An 8922-nucleotide genomic window follows, 5' to 3' on the forward strand; every position below is an offset into this window, starting at 1 on the left:
GTCAGTAAAAAAAAAAAAAAAAACAGCATCAGTGGTTAATTTAAATACCATAAAGTTCACCCATTTAAAGATTACAATAGTTCGTAGTATCTTTATAGAGTTGTGCAACCATCACCACAATCGAATTTTAGAACATTTTTCTGAAACCAAAAAGAAACCCCGTAACCGTTAGCAGTAGCTTCCCATTCCCTCCCCTAACTCGCTGCAGCTCTAGACAATCACTTAATCTACTTTGTGTCTCCATAGACCTGTCTATTCTGGACATTTCATATAAATGGAATCATATAATATGTGGTCTTTTGTAACTGACTACTCTCACTCAAGATAATATTTTCAAGGTACATCCATGTTGGAGAATCATTTTTATTGCCAAATAATAATCCATTATATGGACATGAGGGGTCTTCAAAAAGTTCATGGAAGGATTTGTATTATCTTTCAATTCTATTTTTCCACAAACTTTAAAAAATGGAAACATGGGGCCGGCCCGGTGGCACACTGGATAAGTGCACCGCTTGGGAAGCATGGCGGCGCTCCCGCCCGAGGGTTCGGATCCCACATGCAGACCGGTTCCCGCTCACTGGCTGAGCGAGGCGCGGGAGCAACACCGAGGGTTGCAATCCCGTTGCCGGTCCCCAAAAATAATAGTAATAATAATAATAATAATAATAAAATTACAAACCTAGTGTATCTTCTAGTCACCTAGTTGTTTTACAGCAAGACATGATCTTCTAGTGTGGGGTACAGAATTGACTATCAGTATTTGTATATTATATGTGATGATCAGGATAATTAACATATTCATCATTACAAAACGTACTCATTCTTTCTGCCAATTAATCAATTTCTCTCTAACCCCCCTCCCTCCTTTCCCCCCTCTAGTAACCACAGTTCTGTTCTCTCCTTCGGAAAGTTCAACATTTTATTGTGTTTGTTGTTTGTTTCTTTCTTTCTCTCTACTCTCTGTCTCTCCCTTCCCCTCCCTCCCTCCCTCTTTCTTAGCTCCCAATTATGGGTGAGGACATGGGTCATGTGGTATTTCTCTTTCTGTGTCTGGCTTATTTCACTTTACATAAAATTATGTTAAATCTCCAATCTCATCCATGTTGCTACAAATGGCAGAATTTCATTCTTTTTTATGGCTGAGTAATATTCCATCATGTATATATGCCACATTTTCTTCATCCAGTCATCTGCTGATGGACATTTACATTGGTTCCATATTTTGGCTACTGTAAATAGAGCTGTGATAAATATGAATGCAGGTTTCTCTTCAACATGATGATTTCCATTCCTTTGGGTATATACCCAGTAGTGGGATTGCTGGATCATGAGAAACCTCTGTATTGTTTTCCATAAAGGCTGTACCAACTTGCAGACCCACAAACGATGTAGAAGGATTTCCCTTTTTCCGCATTCTCGCCAGCATTTATTTTCTGTCCTTTTTGATAATACCCAATCTAATTTGGGTGAAATGATATCTCAGTGGTTTTGATTTGCATTTCCCTGATGCTTTGTGATGTTGAGGACTTTTTCATATACCTTTCAACCATTTGTACGTCTTCCTTTGAGAAATATCTATTGAGCTCCTTTGACAGTTTTTTAATCATTTTTTTTACACTGTTGTTTCCACAAACTTTTTGAAGTATCCCACATTTTGTTTATCAGTTGATGAACATTTGAGTTGTTCCCACTTTCTTGGCTTTTCTAACCCTACTATGACGTTTGTATACAAGTTTTTGTGTGGATATATGTTTTCATGTCTCAAGTATATACCTAGAAGTGGAACTTCTGGGTCCTATGGCAACTCTATGTTTAACATTTTGAGGAAGTGCCAAACTGTTTTCCAAAGTGGCTACACCATTTTACATTCCCACCAGCAATGTATGAAATTCCATTTTCTCCACATCCTCCTTGCCAATATTTGCTATTGTCCTTTTTATTATAGACATTCTGGTAAGTATGAAGTGGTATTTCATTGTGGTTTTGATTTGCAGTTCCCTAATGGCTACTGATGTGGAGCACCTTTTCATGTGCTTATTGTCCATTTGTATATCTTTGGGAAAATGTTTATTCACATATTTTGCCCATATAAAAAAACCGATTGTCTTTTTATTATTTATATGTTAGAGTTCTTTACATATTCTGGATACCAGTTCCTTGACCGCTATATGATTTTCAAATACTTTTTCCCATTCTATGGGTGTCTTTTCACTTTCTTGATGGTGTACTTTGAAGCACAAAATTTTAATTTTGATGAAGTCCAATTTTAACCTTTTATCACTTGTGCTTTTGGTGTATGTCAACTGGTTTCTAAAGTGAAAGTTCTATCTTAAGAAGATATTTGACAGTTCAAATGAGATAAACTATAAATAGAAAACCAAAACACTTGGGGAAAATATGTAGCCTCATTAATCATTAAAGAAATATGAAATTAAAATAATCATGAAGAAAAGTATATTTAAATAATGGCATACATTTATTGAGGTCTTACTATGTGCCAGGCATTTGTCACTTCAAATAAGATTGTTTCCTCGAAACAATCCTATTACAAATAAGGAACTGAGGTAGAGAGGGGTTAATTAAAGTGCCCAAGGTCACACATTTTAGAGCCAGAATTTGAATCTGCTCAATACACCTCCAGAAGTTTGAGCTCCTGATATTATACCAATAAATGGCAAAACTTAATAGTGGGAAGAGGCAGCAATGTAAACTGGTAACTTTGCTTTTAAGAAATTTAGCAACATGAGACAAGAATAACTCCTGATATTATACCAATAAATGGCAAAACTTAATAGTGGGAGGAGGCAGCAATGTAAACTGGTAACTTTGCTTTTAAGAAATTTAGCAACATGAGACAAGAATAATAACTTTATACCCTATGACTTGATACTACTCTTTTTCAGTTTCCTTGAGATTTAATACTGGGGTTGGGGAGAAAACCTCTGGTATAAAAGATTTTTGTAGATGACCCAAATATTATAGCAAAAAATTATAATAAGCTAAAAGTAAGGAAATATATAGGCAGATATGTCAACATAATAGAACAGTATTTTTTATTAACAAAGACAATTTCAAGTGCCATATAGGAAAGCCAGAAAAATCTAGACAGAAGTATGTCAAATGTTAAATTGTTACCTTAGTGGGAGGATTACCATTTAGTTGTTTCTTAAATCTTTATACCTTTTTACCTTTTCAAATATTGTACAATTACCATTATCACTTTTATAAGAACAAAGAAAAAAATAGGAAAAGAACTATAGAAAGAAATAAATGTGAAGCAACAGAGCCAGCCACTCAGGGTCCTGAGATGGGGGCTGTGGGCCTCAGCCCCCCTACCCCCTACAACAACATCTTAGAATGTACTTATTAGTCACATGTGTTTCTTTGGGGTATGTGACTTATCTGCTCATGTCCTTCACCAAATTTTTGCTTAGATTTTTCTAATTCATTTTTTTAAGAGTTCTTTTTGCATTAGGATGTTAATCCTTGAGTGTTGAATTTGCTCCTTATCAACTGACTTTAATTTGTGATGTTTTCCCTTCATTTCTATGTTGAGAAAAATAATTTTCTATCTAAACATTAAACAAAAAAATAGTGTCACAACAGCAAAAAACAAACAAAAAAAAGAAATGTAAAAAGCAGAACTGAATGATATGCACAGAACGAAACCACAAAACATTCCATCTTTATAAACAATAAATCGGATGAGTTGCTTGGGGATTTTACAGGCTCTGAGTATTTTATATTGATTTTGGTTTATACCATGTTAAGTAAGTAATAGAGAGAGAATTACTTCTGAACCAGATATTATGAAGAAAAAAAAAGCATCTGACATAAAACACCTAGAAATGCTGGATAAAATGTAACAATTATCTATTTATACTATAGCCAAGTTCACAAGAATTAAGCAAATTTCCTGGGGCCAAAACTAAAAAGGAAGTTGAAACCCAGAGAGGTAAACTGAGGTGAAGCTGCATTTACCCCAGAGGCAGTCACCTGAATCGAAATCTATAAGGTTTGATTTTTTTTTTTTTTTTTTTTTTTTTTTGTTGCCCCCGCGCCTCGCTCAGCCAGTGAGCGGGAACCGGTCTGTATGTGGGATCCGAACCCTCGGCGGGAGCGCCTCCGCGCTTCCCAAGCGGCGCACTAGCGCAGTGCGCCACCGGGCCGGCCCTTTTTTTTTTTTTTTTTAAACAACCAAGCAGAGGATGGGAGATGAAGCCTTCAGCCTATACAAAGTGGCAAGTTAGTCCTTAGAACCCCACTTAAAGCAAACTCTTGAAGAATTACACCTTGAATCAAGGAATGAACTAGGAAAAAACTCATCAGCTAGCAAACAGAAACAACAAAAGAATTTAGTTTTCTCAGTCTACACTATAAGTAGGAAAAAAAAAAAAATCCTCTATAGAATTCCACAGGAATGTCCTCAGGGAGGTTTTTTTTTTTCAAGCATACAGGTATAAAAGTGAGATTTCTGTATATTCACCTTATTAGTTTTGACTGTGAAAGAATGTAAAAGTTTTATGTAATTAAAAACAATAAATTAGAAGGAAAAAGGGAACAATTCCTAAAAACTGAGGGAAAAAATACTGAAATGAATGAATCCAAATGCATAACCACACAGAAAAAAAGAATTATTTCAGGTGTCTTTAAAACAAGATTTTGACTGATCATATCTATCTAGTGTGACATATCTAAGGATAAAAAGTACAAAAAAGAAAACTGCATTCAGTAGTCTTAATGTTCTTAATAGTATAGGTGCTGTTATTTTGAATTATTTTAGGCATACAAAGAAGTAATTAAGTTAATGTCATTAGGAACCAAGGTTTTCAACACAAGAGAAAAGTGATATAAGTATAAACCTTGTAATCTTCAATTTGAATTGGAATTAACAATATGAACTCATATTTCCTATCTGTTCATTGAAAATACCTGGAGTAAATAACAATTCAATATAGCAATAAACACCACTAGAACCTAATATACTCTCCTCCTTAAAAGTCATTCCTATTAAAAGGAATCAAGGCTCATTAGAGAAATGCCTGATTCCTGTTCCAGAGTAGAAATTTATAATATAAGCCTGGAAAAAACTGTGCCAAAAAGCAAGAAGTTTCCTTGCTATAATAGAATAATAAGGTAATTTCAAAGACAAATGAGCTAATCTGAAGAGGCTCCCACTGGCCTAAAATAGAATAATCAGAGCATCAAAAGAAATAATGAATACAGTAGTCTCCCCTTAACTGTGGTTTCACTTTCTGCAGTTTGTTACCCATGGTCAACCTCCGTCCAAAAATACTAAACAGAAAATTCCAGAAATAAACAATTCGTAAGTTTTGAGTGCAGTTCTGAGTACTGTGATGAAATCTCATGCTCTCCTGCTTTGGGATATGAATCATCTTTTAGTTCAGCATATCCATGCTGTACCCACTACCTGCCTGTCCGTTAATCACTTAGTAGCTGTCTCGGTTATCAGAGCTGGGGTGGGTATCTCAGGGCTTGTGTTCAAGTAACTTTTATTTTTTCTTTCTCGGCAGCTGACCTGTAGGAGGATCTGAACCCTTGACCTTGATGTTACAACACTGTGCTCTAACAAACTGACCTAACCAGCTATCTACCCTTATTTTTCTTAATTGTTCTATTTCATTATTAGTTATTGTTAATATCTTACTGTGCCTAATTTATAAATTAAACTTTATCATAGGAATGTATGATGGATAAGGAATGTATGCTACTGTATAATGGATTGAAACACAAAAATATATAAAAATCTGGTTTTGCTGCATCTACTGTAAGAATGAAGACCATTCTCAGCAATCAGACCATCAACATTCCAGAAAATGTTGACATCACTCTGAATAGATGCACAGTTATAGTGAAGGACCCAAGGAGAACCCTGCAGAGGGATTTCAATCACATCAAAGTAGAGCTCAGTCTCCTTGGAAATAAAAAGAGACTCTAGGTTGACAAACAGTGGGGAAATAGAAAGGAACTGGCTACTGTTCGTACTAACTGTAGTCATGTACAGAACACGATCAAGGGTGTTACACTGGGCCTCTGTTACAAGATGAGATCTGTGTGTTCTCACTTCCCCGTCAATGTCCTTATTCAGGAGAATGGGTCTCTTGTTGAAATCCAAAATTTATTGGGTGAAAAATACATCCATAGGGTTCAAATGAGGCCAGGTGTTACTTGTTCACTATCTTAGCCCAGAAAGATGAGTTAATCCTTGAAGGAAACCACACTGAACTTGTTCTCAAATTCAACTGCTTTAATCCAGTAAGCCACAAATATGGATATTGGAAAATTTTGGGATGGTATCTATGTTTCTGAAAAAGGAACAGTTTGGCAGGCTGATGAATAAGATCTAAGAGTTGTCCAGCTACAGAAACAAGCTACAGGATGATTCCCAAGACATGCCTGTACATTTTAATTATGCAATAAATCAATTTGGGGGAGAAACACACACACACACACACACACAAATCAATGAGTTCATGATACCCTCAGATAAAAGTCAATGGTCACTACTGAAAGTTGTTAGGACATCAACTCATTACTTTAAAAACTGATAAAGAAAAAGAATCACGGAATTATTCTGCCTTTCCTATATAAACTATATAGTTCAGGATAACCAGGTGGTTTCTGAAGGAACAATCTTGTTTATAGAATTCCATTTAATAAAAGTAGAAAGAATGATGGAATGAGAAAGATCTCATTTTACAACACAACGAAACCGTGGTTCTAGGCAATGATCAACAAATGCTGCCAAAACTAGTAGATGAAACTCATGGAGAACTCATGGAGGCTTTCACTACCTGAACCCACTAATAAATCAACATCACAAAAAGTGTGACAAGATATTAGGAGTTGGTTTATACCATTCAACAGAAAGTTCACAGCGCCACCTATGGAGTTAATTTAGAAACTTAACTTGAATCTAATGGAGCCTAAAGCTCTAAGCAGTTTGCAGGAAACACAGGACTTAGAGGAACAAGTTGAACAAGTAAAGCGGAAGTCAGCCAACCCCAGAACGTGGGACATTCCACAGCACATATGACTGGTTTTCCCAACTGGTCAATGTTATAAAGGGGGAAAAAAGGATAAGAAAGACTTAAAACACATAACCAAAAAATGCAACTGTAAAGAGACATCTTTGAGGTCACCAGAGAAACTGAATACTGACTGGGTATTAAATTATATAAAGAAAATATTGTCAGTTTTATTAGGATAATAAAGTGGTTATTTTATTTTTTTTTAAAAAAGACCTGATCAGTTAGGTATGCATATTGAATTATTTAAGGATAAAATGACACGTCTAGGATTTGCTTTTATAATACCCCAGCAGTTGGCAAAACTTTCATATAGAAGGGCAGAAAATAAAACACTCTGAGAATATGTGTTATTATTTTTCATGGGACAATATTCATCCTTTCTCATATACTTTTTATCTCCTTATTGACTTCTCTTCCTCTTCAAGTCACTGTTTTGGACTAGTTTTTACTGAATTTTCCTTTCATGCAAGTTCCTTATAAGTAGAGTGACTGAAATTTCCTAAGCATAGTATATCCTATAAATGGTAAAAATCATACTAGCAGGAACTAATAAACAGTTTTTAGGCCTTTTTCCCCCCTTCAAACCATTTTTTGTTGTTAACAGTAAAAGATCACAAATATGTTTGAAGGCCCCTAGTGTATCTTCCCTTCTTCTCTAGAGGGGCATAATAACTAACCTGAACTTGGTATGTATCCTTCCGTCTTTTTATGCTTTACCACATATATTTTTTATTGTATTGTTGTGTTTTCAAATTTTACACAGTAATATATCATACTCTGTGTATCTTTCTGCAGCCTTTTTACCCAGTATTTTTTAGTAAATTCATCCATGTTGATTAAATTCATCTAAATGCTGTATGGTATTGTATATCACAGTTGATTTATCATTTTCTAAGGATGGATGGACATTTATGTTTAGAACTTATTCTTCTCGTATTATGTTTTCCCTTTGTATGAAAGCTTTTGACAGTCTCTTTCTGCCTATATCACTTTCCTTATTTCATTTTCTTTGTTTTCTTGCATATTCTCTACTTTGGAAACAGCCTTCCCTTTTAAATGATGCATCATTTCTTTTTCATTTTCTTCTTTTAATAATTCAATTCTTACACAGTCTGCCTTTAATAATTGTTAACAGATCAATAGCTAAGACAAGCAGAGATACTTTAACTACCAAAGCAGAGTCCTCTACTGTCCTCTACTATCTCTATGTTGCTTATTCAAATAACGTTGGCAGAATATCAGGTCATGTAAAAAAAATTACTGATGCTACCTACATGTATTAATGGCATATTGTCCTCTTTTGGGTTCTGCATATCAGTAAGAGAAACATTCATAATTGCTACATTCGGAGCTCATCTTAGAACTGTATACCAGTTCTCGTAACTGAAAAATAATAGGAGCATCAAAATACAATATGTGTCTTTGGTTTCTGGAATTGCATCATGTTAAACTATTAAGAAGTTAGTTTCTTGGTATCTGCTATGGTTTGAATGTGTCCCCTCCAAAATTCAGGTGTTGAAAGTTAATGGTCAATGTGATGGTATTAAGAGGTGAGGCCTTTAAGAGGCAATTAGGCTATATTAGTCAGTTTTCTCTTGCTTATAACTGAATACACAAAACTGGATAATTTATAAAGAAATGAAATTTATTTCTTACAGTTTTAGAGGCTAGGAAGTCCAACGTCCTGCGGGCACATTTGGTGGGTACTCTCTGCAGAGTCCTGAGGTGGTACAGGGGATCACATAATGAGAGGGCTGAGCCAGATTTCTACATTCTTTTTGTTTGTTTGTTTGCTTTATTTTTTTGTTTTTCTTTTTATTTTGTCAATATACAATGTAGTTAGTTATTGTGTCCCATCACCAAAACC

The 8922-nt window shown here is 35.0% G+C and overlaps 1 protein-coding gene and 1 pseudogene across 1 annotated transcript in view; one reads left to right on the forward strand and one right to left on the reverse strand.

The window, feature by feature from the left end:
- The window catches only part of LOC103610698 (prolyl 4-hydroxylase subunit alpha-1), a 33491-nt gene that overhangs the window by 10706 nt on the left and 13863 nt on the right, over positions 1-8922 (reverse strand). The gene's annotated exons all lie outside the window — the stretch shown is intronic.
- On the forward strand, positions 5798-6364 carry LOC103610697 (annotated as a pseudogene).

Source organism: Galeopterus variegatus, unplaced genomic scaffold, assembly GCF_000696425.1.
Source record: "Galeopterus variegatus unplaced genomic scaffold, G_variegatus-3.0.2 Scaffold11630, whole genome shotgun sequence".
Lineage (NCBI taxonomy): Eukaryota > Metazoa > Chordata > Mammalia > Dermoptera > Cynocephalidae > Galeopterus > Galeopterus variegatus.